The following is a 21,095-nucleotide window of genomic DNA, read 5'->3' as shown; positions in this document are numbered from 1 at the left end:
TGAAATGTGGATGGTATTGGCCAGCACCACAGGCCCTGGTGTAATGTGAATGTCCTCAGCCAACACCACTGGCCCTGGTGTAATGTGGATGGCATCAGACAGTATCACAGGCCCTTGTGTTTTGTGTATGTCATCAGCCAGCGACGCAGGGCCTGGTGAAATGAGGATGGTATCTGCCAGCAGCACAGGCCCTGGTGCGGTGAATATGGCCTCACAGGGAGCAGTGGCCCTGGTGCAATCTGGATGGCCTCAGCTAGCAACGCAGGCCCTGGTGTGGTGAAGATGGCCTCACAGGGAGCACTGGCCCTGGTGTAATGTGGATGGCATCAGCCATGACCACAGGCCCTGGTGAATTGTAGTTGGCCTCAGCCATGACCACAGGCCCTGGTGAAATGTAGATGTCCTCAGCCAGTAGCACAGGCCCTGTTGTAATGTGGATGGCCTCATCTAACAACACTGTCCCTGGTGAAATATGAATGGTATTGGTCAGCATCACACACCCTGGTGTAATGTGAATGGCCTTTGCCAACAACACTGGCCCTGGTGAAATGTGCATGATATCGGTCAGCACCACAGGCCCAGGTGTAATGTGTATGGCCTTAGCCAACAACAATGGCCCTGGTGAAATGTGGATGGTATTGGCCAGCACCACAGGCCCTGGTGTAATGTGAATCTCCTAAGCCAGTAGCACAGGCACTTTTGTATTGTGGAACGCATCAGCCAACAACAGTGGCCCTGGTGAAATGTGGATGGTATTGGCCAGCACCACAGGCCCTGGTGTAATGTGAATGTCCTCAGCCAACACCACTGGCCCTGGTGTAATGTGGATGGCATCAGACAGTATCACAGGCCCTTGTGTTTTGTGGATGTCATCAGCCAGCGACGCAGGGCCTGGTGAAATGAGGATGGTATCTGCCAGCAGCACAGGCCCTGGTGCGGTGAATATGGCCTCACAGGGAGCAGTGGCCCTGGTGCAATCTGGATGGCCTCAGCTAGCAACGCAGGCCCTGGTGTGGTGAAGATGGCCTCACAGGGAGCACTGGCCCTGGTGTAATGTGGATGGCATCAGCCATGACCACAGGCCCTGGTGAATTGTAGTTGGCCTCAGCCATGACCACAGGCCCTGGTGTAATGTGTATGGCCTTAGCCAACAACAGTGGCCCTGGTGAAATGTGGATGGTATTGGCCAGCACCACAGGCCCTGGTGTAATGTGAATCTCCTCAGCCAGTAGCACAGGCCCTTGTGTATTGTGGAACGCATCAGCCAACAACAGTGGCCCTGGTGTAACGTGGATGGTAGAAGCCGGCATCACAGGACCTGGTGTAATGTATATGGGCTCAGCCAACAATACAGGCCCTGGTGAAATGTATTTGGCCTCAGCCATGAGCACAGGCCCTGGTGAAATGTAAATGTCCTCAGCCAGTAGCACAGGCCCTGTTGTAATGTGGATGGCCTCATCTAACAACACTGTCCCTGGTGAAATGTGGATGGTATTGGCCCGCACCACAGGCCCTGGTGTAATGTGAATGTCCTCAGCCAGTAGCACAGGCCCTTGTGTATTGTGGATGGCATCAACCAGCAACACAGGCCCTGGTGTGGTGAAGATGGCCTCACAGGGATCACTGGCCCTTGTGTAATGTGGATGGCATCAGCCAGTAGCACAGGGCCTTTGTATATTGTGGATGGGATCAGCCACCAACACAGTCCCTGGTGAAATGTTGATGGTATCAACGAGTAGCACAGGCCGTGGTGTAATGTGGATGGCCTCATCCAGCACCACAGGCCCTGGTGTGGTGATGATGGCCTCACAGGAAGAACTGTCCCTTGTGTAATGTGGATGGCCTCATCCAACAACACTGGCCCTGGTGAAATCTGAATGGTATTGGGCAGCACCACAGGCCCTGGTGTAATGTGAATGTCCTCAGCCAACACCACTGGCCCTGGTGTAATGTGGATGGCATCAGCCAGTAGCACAGGCCTTTGTATATTGTGGATGGGATCAGCCACCAAGACAGGCCCTGCTGAAATGTAGTTGGCCTCAGCCATGACCACAGGCCCTGGTGAAATGTAGATGTCCTCAGCCAGTACCACAGGCCCTGTTGTAATGTGGATGACCTCATCTAACAACACTGTCCCTGGTGAAATATGAATGGTATTGGTCAGCATCACACACCCTGGTGTAATGTGAATGGCCTTTGCCAACACCACTGGCCCTGGTGAAATGTGCATGATATCCAGCACCACAGGCCCAGGTGTAATGTGGATGGCATCAACGAGCAGCAGAGGCCCTGGTGGGGTGAAGATGGCCTCAAGGGAAGCACTGTCCCTGGTGTAATGTGGATGGTAGAAGCCATGACCACAGGCCCTGGTGAATTGTAGTTGGCCTCAGCCATGACCACAGGCCCTGGTGTAATGTGTATGGCCTCAGCCAACAACAGTGGCCCTGGTGAAATGTGGATGGCATCAGCCAGCACCACAGGCCCTGGTGTAATGTGAATGTCCTCAGCCAGTAGCACAGGCCCAGGTGTATTGTGGAATGCATCAGCCAGCAACACAGGCCCTGGTGAAATGTAGTGTGTCTCAGCCAGTAGCACTGGCCCTGGTGTAATGTGGATGGCATCAGCCAGTAGCACAGGCCTTTGCATATTGTGGATGGGATCAGCCACCAAGACAGGCCCTGCTGAAATGTAGTTGGCCTCAGCCATGACCACAGGCCCTGGTGAAATATAGATGTCCTCAGCCAGTAGCACAGGCCCTGTTGTATTGTGGATGGCCTCATCTAACAACACTGTCCCTGGTGAAATATGAATGGTATTGGTCAGCATCACACACCCTGGTGTAATGTGAATGGCCTTTGCCAACACCACTGGCCCTGGTGAAATGTGCATGATATCGGTCAGCACCACAGGCCCAGGCCTAATGTGGATGGCATCAACGAGCAGCAGAGGCCCTGGTGGGGTGAAGATGGCCTCACAGGAAGCACTGTCCCTGGTGTAATGTGTATGGCCTCAGCCAACAACAGTGGCCCCGGTGAAATGTGGATGGTATTGGCCAGCACCACAGGCCCTGGTGTAATGTGAATGTCCTCAGCCAGTAGCACAGGCCCTTGTGTATTGTGGAACGCATCAGCCAGCAACACAGGCCCTGGTGTTGTGAATATGGCCTCACAGGGAGCACTGGCCCTGGTGTAATGTGGATGGCATCAGCCACCAAGATAGGCCCTGGTGTGGTGAAGATGGCCTCACAGGGATCACTGGCCCTTGTGTAATGTGGATGGCATCAGCCAGTAGCACAGGCCTTTGTATATTGTGGATGGGATCAGCCACCAACACAGGCCCTAGTGAAATGTTGATGGTATCAACGAGTAGCACAGGCCGTGGTGTAATGTGGATGGCCTCATCCAGCACCACAGGCCCTGGTGTGGTGATGATGGCCTCACAGGAAGAACTGTCCCTTGTGTAATGTGGATGGCCTCATCCAACAACACTGGCCCTGGTGAAATGTGGATGGTATTGGGCAGCACCACAGGCCCTGGTGTAATGTGAATATCCTCAGCCAACACCACTGGCCCTGGTGTAATGTGGATGGCATCAGCCAGTAGCACATGCCTTTGTATATTATGGATGGGATCAGCCACCAAGACAGGCCCTGCTGAAATGTAGTTGGCCTCAGCCATGACCACAGGCCCTGGTGAAATGTAGATGTCCTCAGCCAGTAGCACAGGCCCTGTTGTAATGTGGATGGCCTCATCTAACAACACTGTCCCTGGTGAAATATGAATGGTATTGGTCAGCATCACACACCCTGGTGTAATGTGAATGGCCTTTGCCAACACCACTGGCCCTGGTGAAATGTGCATGATATCCAGCACCACAGGCCCAGGTGTAATGTGGATGGCATCAACGAGCCGCAGAGGCCCTGGTGGGGTGAAGATGGCCTCAAGGGAAGCACTGTCCCTGGTGTAATGTGGATGGTAGAAGCCGGCATCACAGGTCCTGGTGTAATGTATATGGGCTCAGCCAACAATACAGGCCCTGGTGAAATGTATTTGGCCTCAGCCATGACCACAGGCCCTGGTGAAATGTAAATGTCCTCAGCCAGTAACACAGGCCCTGTTGTAATGTGGATGGCCTCATCTAACAACACTGTCCCTGGTGAAGTATGGATGGTATTGGTCAGCACCACACACCCTGGTGTAATGTGAATGGCCTTTGCCAACACCACTGGCCCTGGTGAAATGTGCATGATATCGGTCAGCACCACAGGCCCAGGTGTAATGTGTATGGCCTCAGCCAACAACAGTGGCCCTGGTGAAATGTGGATGGTATTGGCCAGCACCACAGGCCCTGGTGTAATGTGAATGTCCTCAGCCAGTAGCACAGGCCCTTGTGTATTGTAGAACGCATCAGCCAGCAACACAGGTCCTGGTGAAATGTAGTGTGTCTCAGCCAGTAGCACATGCCCTGATTTAATGTGGATGGCATGAGCCAGCAACGCAGGGCCTGTGAAATGAGGATGGTATCAGCCAGAAGCACAGGCCCTGGTGTGGTGAATATGGCCTCACAGGGTGCACTGGCCCTGGTGTAATGTGGATGGCATCAGCCACCAATATAGGCCCTGGTGTGGTTAAGATGGCCTCACAGGGATCACTGGCCCTTGTGTAATGTGGATGGCATCAGCCAGTAGCACAGGCCTTTGTATATTGTGGATGGGATCAGCCACCAACACAGGCCCGCAGAACAGGCCCTGGTGTGGTGAATATGGCCTCACAGGGAGCAGTGGCCCTGGTGCAATGTGGATGGTCTCAGCCAGCAACACAAGCCCTGGTGAAATGTTGATGGTATCAATGAGTAGCACAGGCCCTGGTGTAATGTGGATGGCCTCATCCAACAACACTGGCCCTGGTGAAATGTGGATGGTATTGGGCAGCACCACAGGCCCTGGTTTAATGTGAATGTCCCCAGCCAGTAGCACGGGCCCTTGTGTATTGTGGAACGCATCAGCCAGCAACACAAGCCCTGGTAAAATGTTGATGGTATCAACGAGTAGCACAGGCCCTGGTGTAATGTGGATGGTCTCATCCAGCACCACAGGCCCTGGTGTGGTGATGATGGCCTCACAGGAAGAACTGTCCCTTGTGTAATGTGGATGGCCTCATCCAACAGTATAGGCCCTGGTGTGGTGATGATGGCCTCACAGGAAGAACTGTCCCTTGTGTAATGTGGATGGCCTCATCCAACAAAACTGGCCCTGGTGAAATCTGGATGGTATTGGGCATCACCACAGGCCCTGGTGTAATGTGAATGTCCTCAGCCAACACCACTGGCCCTGGTGTAATGTGGATGGCATCAGACAGTATCACAGGCCCTTGTGTTTTGTGGATGTCATCAGCCAACGACGCAGGGCCTGGTGAAATGAGGATGGTTTCAGCCAGCAGCACAGGCCCTGGTGTGGTGAATATGGCCTCACAGGGAGCAGTGGCCCTGGTGCAATGTGGATGGCCTCAGCTAGCAACGCAGGCCCTGGTGTGGGGAAGATGGCCTCACAGGGAGCACTGGCCCTGGTGTAATGTGGATGGCATCAGCCATGACCACAGGCCCTGGTGAATTGTAGTTGGCCTCAGCCATGACCACAGGCCCTGGTGTAATGTGTATGGGCTCAGCCAACAACAGTGGCCCTGGTGAAATGTGGATGGTATTGGCCAGCACCACAGGCCCTGGTGTAATGTGAATGTCCTCAGCCAGTAGCACAGGCCCAGGTGTATTGTGGAATGCATCAGCCAGCAACACAGGCCCTGGTGAAATGTAGTGTGTCTCAGCCAGTAGCACTGGCCCTGGTGTAATGTGGATGGCATCAGCCAGTAGCACAGGCCTTTGCATATTGTGGATGGGATCAGCCACCAAGACAGGCCCTGCTGAAATGTAGTTGGCCTCAGCCATGACCACAGGCCCTGGTGAAATATAGATGTCCTCAGCCAGTAGCACAGGCCCTGTTGTAATGTGGATGGCCTCATCTAACAACACTGTCCCTGGTGAAGTATGGATGGTATTGGTCAGCATCACACACCCTGGTGTAATGTGAATGGCCTTTGCCAACACCACTGGCCCTGGTGAAATGTGCATGATATCCAGCACCACAGGCCCAGGTCTAATGTGGATGGCATCAACGAGCAGCAGAGGCCCTGGTGGGGTGAAGATGGCCTCACAGGAAGCACTGTCCCTGGTGTAATGTGTATGGCCTCAGCCAACAACAGTGGCCCTGGTGAAATGTGGATGGTATTGGCCAGCACCACAGGCCCTGGTGTAATGTGAATGTCCTCAGCCAGTAGCACAGGCCCTTGTGTATTGTGGAACGCATCAGCCAGCAACACAGGCCCTGGTGTGGTGAATATGGCCTCACAGGGAGCACTGGCCCTGGTGTAATGTGGATGGCATCAGCCACCAATATAGGCCCTGGTGTGGTGAAGATGGCCTCACAGGGATCACTGGCCCTTGTGTAATGTGGATGGCATCAGCCAGTAGCACAGGCCTTTGTATATTGTGGATGGGATCAGCCACCAACACAGGCCCGCAGCACAGGCCCTGGTGTGGTGAATATGGCCTCACAGGGAGCAGTGGCCCTGGTGCAATGTGGATGGTCTCAGCCAGCAACACAAGCCCTGGTGAAATGTTGATGGTATCAACGAGTGGCACAGGCCCTGGTGTAATGTGGATGGCCTCAGCCAACAACACTGGCCCTGGTGAAATGTGGATGGTATTGGGCAGCACCACAGGCCCTGGTGTAATGTGAATGTCCTCAGCCAGTAGCACGGGCCCTTGTGTATTGTGGAACGCATCAGCCAGCAACACAAGCCTTGGTAAAATGTTGATGGTATCAACGAGTAGCACAGGCCCTGGTGTAATGTGGATGGTCTCATCCAGCACCACAGGCCCTGGTGTGGTGATTATGGCCTCACAGGAAGAACTGTCCCTTGTGTAATATGGATGGTCTCATCCAACAACACTGGCCCTGGTGAAATCTGAATGGTATGGCATCACCACAGGCCCTGGTGTAATGTGAATGTCCTCAGCCAACACCACTGGCCCTGGTGTAATGTGGATGGCATCAGACAGTATCACAGGCCCTTGTGTTTTGTGTATGTCATCAGCCAGCGACGCAGGGCCTGGTGAAATGAGGATGGTATCTGCCAGCAGCACAGGCCCTGGTGTGGTGAATATGGCCTCACAGGGAGCAGTGGCCCTGGTGCAATCTGGATGGCCTCAGCTAGCAACGCAGGCCCTGGTGTGGTGAAGATGGCCTCACAGGGAGCACTGGCCCTGGTGTAATGTGGATGGCATCAGCCATGACCACAGGCCCTGGTGAATTGTAGTTGGCCTCAGCCATGACCACAGGCCCTGGTGTAATGTGTATGGCCTCAGCCAACAAACAGTGGCCCTGGTGAAATGTGGATGGCATCAGCCAGTAGCACAGGCCTTTGTATATTGTGGATGGGATCAGCCACCAACACAGGCCCGCAGCACAGGCCCTGGTGTGGTGAATATGGCCTCACGGGGAGCAGTGGCCCTGGTGCAATGTGGATGGTCTCAGCCAGCAACACAAGCCCTGGTGAAATGTTGATGGTATCAACGAGTAGCACAGGCCCTGGTGTAATGTGGATGGCCTCATCCAACAACACTGGCCCTGGTGAAATGTGGATGGTATTGGGCAGCACCACAGGCCCTGGTTTAATGTGAATGTCCTCAGCCAGTAGCACGGGCCCTTGTGTATTGTGGAACGCATCAGCCAGCAACACAAGCCCTGGTAAAATGTTGATGGTATCAACGAGTAGCACAGGCCCTGGTGTAATGTGGATGGTCTCATCCAGCACCACAGGCCCTGGTGTGGTGATGATGGCCTCACAGGAAGAACTGTCCCTTGTGTAATGTGGATGGCCTCATCCAACAAAACTGGCCCTGGTGAAATCTGGATGGTATTGGGCATCACCACAGGCCCTGGTGTAATGTGAATGTCCTCAGCCAACACCACTGGCCCTGGTGTAATGTGGATGGCATCAGACAGTATCACAGGCCCTTGTGTTGTGAATATGGCCTCACAGGGAGCAGTGGCCCTGGTGCAATCTGGATGGCCTCAGCTAGCAACGCAGGTCCTGGTGTGGTGAAGATGGCCTCACAGGGAGCACTGGCCCTGGTGTAATGTGGATGGCATCAGCCATGACCACAGGCCCTGGTGAATTGTAGTTGGCCTCAGCCATTACCACAGGCCCTGGTGTAATGTGTATGGGCTCAGCCAACAACAGTGGCCCTGGTGAAATGTGGATGGTATTGGCCAGCACCACAGGCCCTGGTGTAATGTGAATGTCCTCAGCCAGTAGCACAGGCCCAGGTGTATTGTGGAATGCATCAGCCAGCAACACAGGCCCTGGTGAAATGTAGTGTGTCTCAGCCAGTAGCACTGGCCCTGGTGTAATGTGGATGGCATCAGCCAGTAGCACAGGCCTTTGCATATTGTGGATGGGATCAGCCACCAAGACAGGCCCTGCTGAAATGTAGTTGGCCTCAGCCATGACCACAGGCCCTGGTGAAATATAGATGTCCTCAGCCAGTAGCACAGGCCCTGTTGTAATGTGGATGGCCTCATCTAACAACACTGTCCCTGGTGAAATATGAATGGTATTGGTCAGCATCACACACCCTGGTGTAATGTGAATGGCCTTTGCCAACACCACTGGCCCTGGTGAAATGTGCATGATATCGGTTGGCACCACAGGCCCAGGTCTAATGTGGATGGCATCAACGAGCAGCAGAGGCCCTGGTGGGGTGAAGATGGCCTCACAGGAAGCACTGTCCCTGGTGTAATGTGTATGGCCTCAGCCAACAACAGTGGCCCCGGTGAAATGTGAATGGTATTGGCCAGCACCACAGGCCCTGGTGTAATGTGAATGTCCTCAGCCAGTAGCACAGGCCCTTGTGTATTGTGGAACGCATCAGCCAGCAACACAGGCCCTGGTGTGGTGAATATGGCCTCACAGGGAGCACTGGCCCTGGTGTAATGTGGATGGCATCAGCCACCAAGATAGGCCCTGGTGTGGTGAAGATGGCCTCATAGGGATCACTGGCCCTTGTGTAATGTGGATGGCATCAGCCAGTAGCACAGGCCTTTGTATATTGTGGATGGGATCAGCCACCAACACAGGCCCTGGTGAAATGTTGATGGTATCAACGAGTAGCAGAGGCCGTGGTGTAATGTGGATGGCCTCATCCAGCACCACAGGCCCTGGTGTGGTGATGATGGCCTCACAGGAAGAACTGTCCCTTGTGTAATGTGGATGGCCTCATCCAACAACACTGGCCCTGGTGAAATGTGGATGGTATTGGGCAGCACCACAGGCCCTGGTGTAATGTGAATGTCCTCAGCCAACACCACTGGCCCTGGTGTAATGTGGATGGCATCAGCCAGTAGCACATGCCTTTGTATATTGTGGATGGGATCAGCCACCAAGACAGGCCCTGCTGAAATGTAGTTGGCCTCAGCCATGACCACAGGCCCTGGTGAAATGGAGATGTCCTCAGCCAGTAGCACAAGCCCTGTTGTAATGTGGATGACCTCATCTAACAACACTGTCCCTGGTGAAATATGAATGGTATTGGTCAGCATCACACACCCTGGTGTAATGTGAATGGCCTTTGCCAACACCACTGGCCCTGGTGAAATGTGCATGATATCCAGCACCACAGGCCCAGGTGTAATGTGGATGGCATCAACGAGCAGCAGAGGCCCTGGTGGGGTGAAGATGGCCTCAAGGGAAGCACTGTCCCTGGTGTAATTTGTATGACCTCAGCCAACAACAGTGGCCCTGATGAAATGTGGATGGTATTGGCCAGCACCACAGGCCCTGGTGTAATGTGAATGTCCTCAGCCAGTAGCACAGGCCCTTGTGTGGTGAATATGGCGTCACAGGGAGCACTGGCCCTGGTGTAATGTGGATGGCATCAGCCACCAAGATAGGCCCTGGTGTGGTGAAGATGGCCTCACAGGGATCACTGGCCCTTGTGTAATGTGGATGGCATCAGGCAGTAGCACAGGCCTTTGTATATTGTGGATGGGATCAGCCACCAACACAGGCCCAAAGCACAGGCCCTGGTGTGGTGAATATGGCCTCACAGGGAGCAGTGGCCCTGGTGCAATGTGGATGGTCTCAGCCAGCAACACAAGCCCTGGTGAAATGTTGATGGTATCAACGAGTAGCACAGGCCCTGGTGTAATGTGGATGGCCTCATCCAACAACACTGACCCTGGTGAAATGTGGATGGTATTGGGCAGCACCACAGGCCCTGGTGTAATGTGAATGTCCTCAGCCAGTAGCACGGGCCCTTGTGTATTGTGGATGTCATCAGCCAGCAACACAAGCCCTGGTAAAATGTTGATGCTATCAACGAGTAGCACAGGCCCTGGTGTAATGTGGATGGTCTCATCCAGCACCACAGGCCCTGGTGCAATGAGGATGGCCTCACAGGGAGCACTGGCCCTGGTATAATATGGATGGCATCAGCCAGTACCACAGGCCTTTCTATATTGTGGATGGGATCAGCTACCAAGACAGGCCCTGGTGAAATGTAGTTGGCCTCAAGGGAAGCACTGTCCCTGGTGTAATGTGGATGGTAGAAGCCGGCATCACAGGACCTGGTGTAATGTATATGGGCTCAGCCAACAATACAGGCCATGGTGAAATGTGTTTGGCCTCAGCCATGACCACAGGCCCAGGTGTAATGTGGATGGCATCAATGAGCAGCAGAGGCCCTGGTGGGGTGAAGATGGCCTCAAGGGAAGCACTGTCCCTGGTGTAATGTAGATGGCATCAGCCAGTAGCACAGGCCTTTGTATATTGTGGATGGGATCAGCCAACAACACAGGCCCTGCTGAAATGTAGTTGGCCTCAGCCGTGACCACAGGCCCTGGTGTAATGTGAATGTCCTCAGCCAGTAGCACAGGCCCTTGTGTATTGTGGAAGGCATCAGCCAGCAACACAAGTCCTGGTGAAATGTGGATGGCATCAACGAGCAGCAGAGGCCCTGGTGGGGTGAAGATGGCCTCACAGGAAGTATTGGCCCTGGTGTAATGTAGATGGCATCAGCCAGTAGCACAGGCCTTTGTATATTGTGGATGGGATCAGCCACCAACACAGGCCCTGGTGAAATGTAGTTGGCCTCAGCCGTGACCACAGGCCCTGGTGTAATGTGAATGTGCTCAGCCAGTAGCACAGGCCCTTGTATATTGTGGAAGGCATCAGCCAGCAACACAAGCCCTGGTGAAATGTGGATGGTATCAACGAGTAGCACAGGCCCTGGTGTAATGTGGATGGCCTCATCCAACAGTATAGGCCCTGGTGTGGTGATGATGGCCTCACAGGAAGCACTGTCCCTGGTGTAATGTGGATGGCCTCATCCAACAACAGTGGCCCTGGTGAAATGTGGATGGTATTGGCTAGCACCACAGGCCCAGGTGTAATGTGAATGTCCTCAGCCAACACCACTGGCCCTGGTGTAATGTGGATGGCATCAGCCAGTAAAACAGCCCCTTGTGTATTGTGGATGGTTTCGGATAGCACCACATGCCCTGGTGCAATGTGGATGGCATCAACGAGTAGCACAGGCCCTGGTGAAATGTAGTTGGCGTCAGCCAGTAGCACAGGCCCTGGTGTGGTGAATATGGCTTCATAGGGAGCATTGGCCCTGGTGCAATGTGGATGGCCTCAGCCAGCAACGCAGGCCCTGGTGTGGTGAATATGGCATCATAGGGAGCATTGGCCCTGGTGCAATGTGGATGGCCTCAGCCAGCAACGCAGGCCCTGGTGTGGTGAAGATGGCCTCACAGGGAGCACTGGACCTGGTGTAATGTGGATGGGATCAGCCAGTAGCACAGGCCTTTGTATATTGTGGATGGGATCAACCACCAACACAGGCCCTGGTGAAATGTAGTTGGCCTCAGCCATGACCACAGGCCCTGGTGAAATGTAAATGTCCTCAGCCAGTAGCACAGGCCCTGTTGTAATGTGGATGGCCTCATCTAACAACACTGTCCCTGGTGAAATATGGATGGTATTGGTCAGCACCACACACCCTGGTGTAATGTGAATGGCCTTAGCCAACACCACTGGCCCTGGTGAAATGTGCATGATATCAGTCAGCACCACAGGCCCAGGTGTAATTTGGATGGCATCAACGAGCAGCAGAGGCCCTGATGGGGTGAAGATGGCCTCACAGGAAGCACTGTCCCTGGTGAAATGTAGTTGGCGTCAGCAAGTAGCACAGGCCGTGATGAAATGTGGATGGCCTCAGCCAGCAACGCAGGCCCTGGTGTGGTGAAGATGACCTCACAGGGAGCACTGGCCCTGGTGTAATATGGATGGCATCAGCCAGTAGCACAGGCCTTTGTATATTGTGGATTGGATCAGCCACCAACACAGGCCCTGGTGAAATGTAGTTGGCCTCAGCAAGTAGCACAGGCCCTGGTGTAATGTGGATGGAATGAGCCAGCAATGCAGGCCCTGGTGCAATGTGGATGGCCTCAGCCAAAAGCACAGGCCCTGGTGTGGTGAAGATGGACTCACAGGAAGCACTGGCAGTGGTGTAATGTGGATGGCCTCAGCCAACAGCACAGGCCCTGATGTAATGTGGATGGCCTCATCCAGCACCACAGGCCCTGATGTGGTGATGATAGCCTGACAGGAAGAACTGTCCCTGGTGTAATGTGGATGGTAGAAGCCGGCATCACAGGCCCTGGTGAAATGTTGATGGTATCAACGAGTAGCACAGGCCGTGGTGTAATGTGGATGGCCTCATCCAGCACCAAAGGGCCCTGGTGTGGTGATGATGGCCTCACAGGAAGAACTGTCCCTTGTGTAATGTGGATGGCCTCATCCAACAACACTGGCCCTGGTGAAATGTGGATGGTATTGGGCAGCACCACAGACCCTGGTGTAATGTGAATGTCCTCAGCCAACACCACTGGCCCTGGTGTAATGTGGATGGCATCAGCCAGTATCACAGGCCCTTGTGTTTTGTGGATGTCATCAGCCAGCAACGCAGGGCCTGGTGAAACGAGGATGGTATCAGCCAGCAGCACAGGCCCTGGTGTGGTGAATATGGTCTCACAGGGAGCAGTGGCCCTGGTGCAATGTGGATGGCCTCAGCCAGCAACGCAGGCCCAGGTGAAATGAGGATGGTATCAGCCAGCAGCACACATTGTAAAGCGCTTTGGGTGCCTTGAAAAGCGCTATATAAATCCAATCCATTATTATTATTATTATTGGCCCTGGTGCAATGTGGATGGCCTCAGCCAGCAACGCAGGCCCTGGTGTGGTGAAGATGGCCTCACAGGGAGCACTGGACCTGGTGTAATGTGGATGGCATCAGCCAGTAGCACAGGCCTTTGTATATTGTGGATGGGATCAACCACCAACACAGGCCCTGGTGAAATGTAGTTGTCCTAAGCCATGACCACAGGCCCTGGTGAAATGTAAATGTCCTCAGCCAGTAGCACAGGCCCTGTTGTAATGTGGATGGCCTCATCTAACAACACTGTCCCTGGTGAAATATGGATGGTATTGGTCAGCACCACATGCCCTGGTGCAATGTGGATGGCATCAACGAGTAGCACAGGCCCTGGTGAAATGTAGTTGGCGTCAGCCAGTAGCACAGGCCCTGGTGTGGTGAATATGGCCTCATAGGGAGCATTGGCCCTGGTGCAATGTGGATGGCCTCAGCCAGCAACGCAGGCCCTGGTGTGGTGAAGATGGCCTCACAGGGAGCACTGGACCTGGTGTAATGTGGATGGCATCAGCCAGTAGCACAGGCCTTTGTATATTGTGGATGGGATCAACCACCAACACAGGCCCTGGTGAAATGTAGTTGTCCTCAGCCAGTAGCACAGGCCCTGTTGTAATGTGGATGGCCTCATCTAACAACACTGTCCCTGGTGAAATATGGATGGTATTGGTCAGCACCACACACCCTGGTGTAATGTGAATGGCCTTAGCCAACACCACTGGCCCTGGTGAAATGTGCATGATATCAGTCAGCACCACAGGTCCAGGTGTAATTTGGATGGCATCAACGAGCAGCAGAGGCCCTGGTGGGGTGAAGATGGCCTCACAGGAAGCACTCAAGAGCTTGCAAACCTCCATCTTCAAAATGTTTGACTAAATTACCTTGCCTAATATAATGGGTTTTACGCTTCCATATAAAATCAAAGTTTAGCTGGTTAATAGATTTGATTGCTGATTTAGGTACTCTTACAGCATATGCAGGGTATACTAGCCTGGAAATACTTTCCATTTTGGTGAGAAATATTCTACCTACAATCGATAAGTCTCGCTGAGCCCAATTATTTAAATGAGTTCTACAGATTTGGATTTTCTCCCAAATATTAAGGTTATCTAAATCAGTCAAATTTTTGGTTATATACATACCCAAATATTTGACAGTGGATTTAACAGGAATATTAAAAGTGTTAGAAATAGTACAATCTTTTAAGGGTAAGATCTCACATTTGTTTAAATTCAGATTTAACCCTGCAGCTCTTGAGAAATTTTCAATAATTTGTAGAATTTTGGGGATTTCATTCAGGTCATTTAGGAAAATGGTTGTGTCATCGGCTAACTGGCTGATAGAGAGCTCTTTACCCAGAACAGATATCTTACCAAAATCAGCATTTTTAATCAGTATGGAAAGCATTTCTGTTGCTGCGATAAACAACAATGGTTTTCAATTAGGTAGTTGTAGTCAATCACATCCAAAATAAGGCGGATATTATTATGGATTGAGCAGCCTTTTATAAATCCAGACTGAGTGTCAGAAATAATTTGAGTTATGCCTAATTTTAACCTGTTTGCAACAATATGTGTTAGAAGTTTACAATCATTATTTAAGAGTGTAATTGGTCTTAAATTATCAAGAAGAGTTGGATCTTTCCCAGGTTTTGGTATGAGTGTAATTACCCCTTGTTTCACAGTGTGTGTGAGAGAACCATTTTCTAATATTTCTGTAAGCATTCCAAACACAAGGGTTCTAATATGAACCCAAAAATATTTGTAAAAGTTACTGGTCAGACCATCACAACCTAGGGCTTTATCTTTGGGTAAAGCACCTAAGGCTTTATCTAACTCTTCAATGGTAATTTTGGCCTCACAAGTCTTTTTAAAATTTTCATCAATTTTAGGAATATCAGGTGTTTGATAGATTGAAAAAATGCCTCAGCCAATGGTCTAGAGCAGGGGTGTCAAACTCATTTTAGTTCAGGGGCCACATGGAGAAAAGTCTATTCTCAAGTGGGCCGGACTGGTAAAATCATGGTATATATAACTTAAAAACAACAACTTCAGATTATTTTCTTTGTTTTAATACAATCAACATAAAAAATAAAGCTGGAGCCTGAGGACAGTATGTTCAAAATAGTACAAGCACAACATTGCTATTAATCATAAAACACTTCATGTTATTTGAAAATTCGGAGGACAACAAACATGCAACCACACAGTACCTCAGTGATTTACAGAAGTATATCACAGATCACGGAACTCTATCAGTGTCTCATGCAGCACGTTCAGTGGGGTTGCATAGTTTATTTGACTCCTGATACCTGGCATCTTTTAGCTTTCACCAGCTCATCAATATCAGGCGTCACATCCTGAGCGGCAGCCAACTTCAGGATGTGATTCAAGTGCTTGTGCATGAGTGCAGTTTTGAGAGAAAACTTGCTCACAAAGATATGTGGTTCCGAACATGCACAACAGTTTTGCAGCAAGGGCAGTCAAGTTGGGGTAACCTGGCAAGAGATTCTCATGAAATGTGTTCAAGCCAGCTGCGGCAAATTTGCCCTTCAAATCCGAGTCACACTGCAAGTCTATTATTTCAAGTTGGATGCTGATGGGCAGATCAGAGGGATTCACGGTGAACGGCGAGCAAAAAACTTTGAAGTCTTTCTCCAGTTCACCAAAAATCTGAAATCGTTGCTCAAACTCTAGCGACAGTCCTGTTATTTTATCTTTGAACCGCTTCATGTCTGCCACACTTTGGGTCGTGCACACATTTTTCAGACAGGGGAAGTGAGGTGCATCACCACCAGCCAGCTGTGTCTCCCACAATGACAGTTTCAACTTGAAAGAGCGTATGCTGTCATAATACTGCGTGACAACTTTATTGTGTCCTTGAAGCTGTTTGTTCAAATTATTCAGGTGCTCTGTAACACCCACCATAAATGCAAGTCCCTGCATCAATTCTGCAGAATGAAATTCTAACACTGGTTTGCCCTTTTCTTCCATGAACTGTTCAATTTCTTCTTGTAAATCAAAGAAACGCCTCAGCACCGCACCTCGGCTCAACCATCTTACCTCAGTGTGATATGGCAGGCCATAGATGTGGTCTTTCTCTCTGAGAAGGCTGTCAAACCGATGGTGATTGAGGCTTCTGGATCGGATGAAGTTAACAGTTTAGATGACCACCTTCATGACGTTATCCATTTTTAATGAACCTCCTGGTGTAAAATACAGTAAAAAGTCCAAAAATCACGTCCTCCATTTGCAGATTGCACTTTATTTCTGAACTTTGTTATGACGCCTGTTTTTTTCCCGATCACTGAGGGTGCACCATCTGTAGCCAGGCTGACAGCGCGGGACCAGTCCACTCCAACCCTGTCCAGTGCGCCGATGAGTGCGGTGAAAATATCAGCTGCGGTAGTTGTATCTGTCATCAGCACCAACTCCACGAACTCCTCGGTGATGGTCAATGTGTCATCAACTCCACGGATAAAAATTGCCAGTTGTGCAACATCTGTAATGGCCATGCCTTCATCAATAGCAACTGAAAATGCAATAAATGACTTTACTTTTTGCTTCAACTGTCTGTCCAAATCCGCTGAAAGATCAGAAATCCTGTCGGCTACTGTGTTTCTTGTCAGGCTGATATTTGCAAAGGCCTGGTGCTTTTCAGGGCACACAATCTCTGATGCCTTCATCATACATGTTTTTACAAATTCACCCTCACTAAATGGTTTTGATGCTAGTGCAATTTTGTTAGTGATGAGGTAGCTAGCTTTCACTGCAGTGTCACTGATGTCTCGGCTGTGAGTATACACAGTCTGCTGTTTCTTCAGACCCGCCAACAGTTCATTCACCTTCTCTCTTCTCCGCTGTCCTTGAAAGTTGTCATATTTGTCGGCATGAAGACTCACATAGTGGCGACGGAGGTTATATTCTTTCAGCACTGCAACATGCTGGGAACACACCAAACATACAGCTTTCCCATTCACTTCTGTGAATAAATAGGAGGATGACCATTTTTCTTGGAACATTCTGCGCTCTACGTCCACTTTTCTCTTTTTTGACAGAGACATATTGGGGCAATGAGGGTGCCAAAGCACAGCAGCAGTTTAAGTTTCGTGGGCGAAACGAAGTAGCTCACAATTGCTATTGCACCATCCAATGGACGCAAATGGAACAGCAGTTTCTTTTTTGAAAAATTGCAGCTCATTTTTATACTTTACAAAATCATCTTGCGGGCCGGATTAAACCTGTTTGCGGGCCTGATCCGGGCTGTAAGTTTGACACCCCTGGTCTAGAGTATGAAGAGGAGTACAAATTACTGTAAAAGGTAAAGATTTCTTTAGATATTAATTGAGGGTCAGTGCATAGCCGATTATCAATTTGCAGACTATTTATGGCATTTCTCTCGTCTTATCTTTTCTAATCTACAGAAATATGCTGTACTTTTTTCACCATCCTCGATCCACTTGGCTCGAGATCTCAGATATGCTCCTTTGGCCTTTTTCGTATAAATATTGTCTAACGAAGACTGTAGAATACTTCTGTGTTGTTTGTCATTATCGTTAAAAAAGGGTTTAAAGCAGATGTGATTAAGTTCGCTGATAATTTCAGTTTCTTTTTGCTTGTTCTGGTGAGCTATTATTTTACTGTGTTTAATTGAGATTTGACGTACTTTAAACTTAAAGAATTCCCACTTTTCTGTGTAAGAATTTGCTTTCATTAGAAAGCAAATTCATTTGAAATAAGTTCTAGTTGTCGAAGTATTTCGTTACTAAAATTTTCATTGGTAAGCAGGGATGAGTTAAACTTCCAGTAACCTTTATTATGAGATCTCCAAAAATTGATTCTGTTCATCTGGTCGTAGTGTTTTCAGTGGGAGAAACATGACCTCCCAGCCTAGTGTTCCTTCAGTGGGCTGGTTTCAGTCATTATGCAAATGTACTGTTGCAGTCAGCTGAGACTGAAGAAGTCACTTGGATGAGTGACAAAACGTTTCTCCCACTGAAAACGCTACGTCCAGATGAACAGAATCAACCTTTGGAGATTTACTTTCCTGGATGATTGAGAATGCATCAAGACCCTTTATTATGAGAGTATTTAAGTTAAGGTGTGACATTGAAATGTATCACACAGTGGTCCGTTAAAGGCGCAGCTGAGACACCCACATCTACATTATTCTGCATTAAACTGTCTGAGATTAGCCAGAAATCGATGCGAGATTTAGCCGAGCAATCAGGCTTGTACCACGAAAAGGACTGAACAAGTGGGTTAGCTAATCTCCAAGGATCTATTAGGCTTAGATTTAGACAGAAGTTGTGTAAAAATGAATTTATATGATGGGATTGGAATTTAGAGGGTGCTCTATCAAGCCATTTGTCATAAACCATATTGAAATCTCCACCTAATATAAGATTATTTGGAGTATTTGTGAGATAGCTCTTTTAGGTGACTGGTAATCTCAGTTAATAAAAGTTTGTTCTGAGCAACATTGTTGTAACCATAAACATTACATAAAATCAGAAAGCTATTATCCACTTTGAGTACACAAATTAGCCAATGGCCCAGATTGTCTTTCCTATGAGTTTCAATTTTATTATGAAAGTTTTTAAATAGTAAGGCTACCCCAGCTGATTTGTTAGTACTGTGACAAAGAATTATTTTTGCCCCCACTGACTAGACCAAAAATTTTCATCTGCCTCCACAGAGTGTGTTTCTTGTAGCAGTATACAGTTCACATTTACATTTTTACAGAACAAAATTATTGATTTTCTTTTAATACTATCTCTCAAGCCCCTAGTATTTAAAGACACACAGTTAACATTAGAACTAAAGAAGGACATAAAAAGGAAGTGAGAAAGGAAAATAAAAAGAGATTGACTGTACTTAAAGTACTCAGATAAAAGTAGAACTCTATAAAATTGGGAACACTTAATCCCTTAAAACTGAATTCACAAAGTGCAAACGACCTCTATGAAAAATCATTATAGTAACGTACCAAATAGGTAATATAAACAGTAAGTATTAAACCTGCCTATTTAAAACTTTTGGCATTCTTAAAGTTTGGTTAAAGAAAGTAACCTATATAGTATTGTTAGCAAAACGCATTGTACTCCTAGAGTAATATGCTGACTGTTTATTTTGAATAGCTCGACAGTCACCCAGGGAATACCCGAACTCTGTTGATGTAACTGGCGTGCCTTCGGTAGTAGACGTTCTTCCCTTCAGCTCTGGCTTGCTCCATTTTGGGCCAAACTGCAGCTCTTGCCTCCCGGTCTAGTTTGCAGAAATCTTGCTTGAAGTTGATGCCTAGCTCCTTGCACACCTGGGAATCCTTGGTCAGTTTCCAGAAAACGTCTCGGTAGTGCCTCATGGTGAACTGAGCTATTATTTATCGAGGTCTACCCTCTTCTTTTTTCCCTAGACAATGGATGGTGTCCACAGCGTTGCCCAGTGAAGAAGCCCAATGTGGCACGATCTTAGCCAAGATGTCGATAACTTCTTTGCAGGTATCTTTGTCATTTTTTTCTTTCCAGCCCTGGATTTTCAAGTTCCAGCAACTCATGTATCATTCTAGTTCCAACATTCTCTTTCAGCTCTGCGTTTTCTTTGTTTAGAGCAGGAATGTCTTTTTCCAAACCAGACAGTTTAGCTTTACAGTCTTTTATATCGGCTGCGCTCATCATGTTAGCCACCATTATCATGTTGTTACTTAGCTGCACACTGAAGTCATCAATCTTGTTTGTTAGCTTGTTAATGGCTTCTATTATGGAGTTGTTGGTTTCCACACTTTGGGACACAGTTCCCTTGCTAGGTGGTGTCGGTGCTTTGGTGGGCGTAGGTGGAGTTTTTCTTTTGGCTGACGGTGTCGAAGTCTCCATTGCGTATTCGTGGTCAGTGGCTGCGGAGCTCTTGTAAGCTACTGCTGGCTTAGCTGAAGCTCCTGCTTTTTCCCCGAGTCATCTTCTTCTCTTTTAAATGGCAGATTGGGTCCATTCAAAAGGTTTTAACCCTTTAAAGCCGGTCGGAGGGGGCACGCTCTGTTTTGCGTAACTATTTTTAAATCCCCATAGAACTGGAACTACATAAGCTAGCACAATAATGGTTTTTTGCATATGAAACCGGAGGAGTTGTACTTACATCTTATGCCATCAGCTTGTCCTCGGTCACGGTTTCCTTCCACATATAGCTTTGCAAAAATTGCATAAAAAGCGTTTGCAGGAACAAAAACATAATATTCCAGAAACACACTTTGGATCCGATCAGCTGTTCGTAACACTTCCTACACTGAAATAGACAGCGCAAACTATCCCATGTTACCTGTCCGAAACCGGAAGTGACGTCATTTTCACGGAAAATGAAGTTTTTTACTTGTAGGCCTTATAAGCCTATACTGGTGTTTTTAAAAGTCATGTTTGACTTTATGCTTTTCTGAATAGTTTCTAGGATGCTTAGAACTCAAATTGCACTGCTTTAAATAGTTTATTTTGATGCATATGCTGTTTTCTTTGCAAATTTGCATTATAGGATTGTTTTTTGTTTTTTCTGCAGTATATAAAAATTGGTGTATCTGAAAAATAAAACTATGAAGACACTCAAAATAAAATTTCTGTGGTTGGAAATTATTTTTTGCGACTTTTTTGTATTTAAAGTTTTGAGGGATAAACCTCTTAAATTTCTCTAAGTAGAAATATATGTAAAAAACAAAACAAAAACAATTTTCAATATTTTTGTAGTTTATTGCAATTTTTTGCAATTTATGTAGTTACTATGGACTTA

The 21,095-nt window shown here is 48.9% G+C and overlaps 1 long non-coding RNA gene across 1 annotated transcript in view; it reads left to right on the top strand.

Moving 5' to 3' along the window:
• LOC146389146 (uncharacterized) overlaps positions 1 to 20,899 on the top strand; it is a 262,021-nt gene extending 241,122 nt beyond the window's left edge. The window contains exon 3 of the long non-coding RNA XR_014800125.1: positions 19,741 to 20,899. This is a non-coding gene — a long non-coding RNA (uncharacterized LOC146389146). The remainder of the gene's footprint in view (positions 1 to 19,740) is intronic.
• Positions 20,900 to 21,095: the final 196 nt, after the last annotated feature.

The sequence above is a fragment of the Perissodus microlepis genome, chromosome 4 (genome assembly GCF_051167445.1).
Source record: "Perissodus microlepis isolate ML-2025 ecotype Zambia chromosome 4, ASM5116744v1, whole genome shotgun sequence".
Lineage (NCBI taxonomy): Eukaryota > Metazoa > Chordata > Actinopteri > Cichliformes > Cichlidae > Perissodus > Perissodus microlepis.
This window is presented reverse-complemented; position numbering and strand designations above follow the sequence as displayed.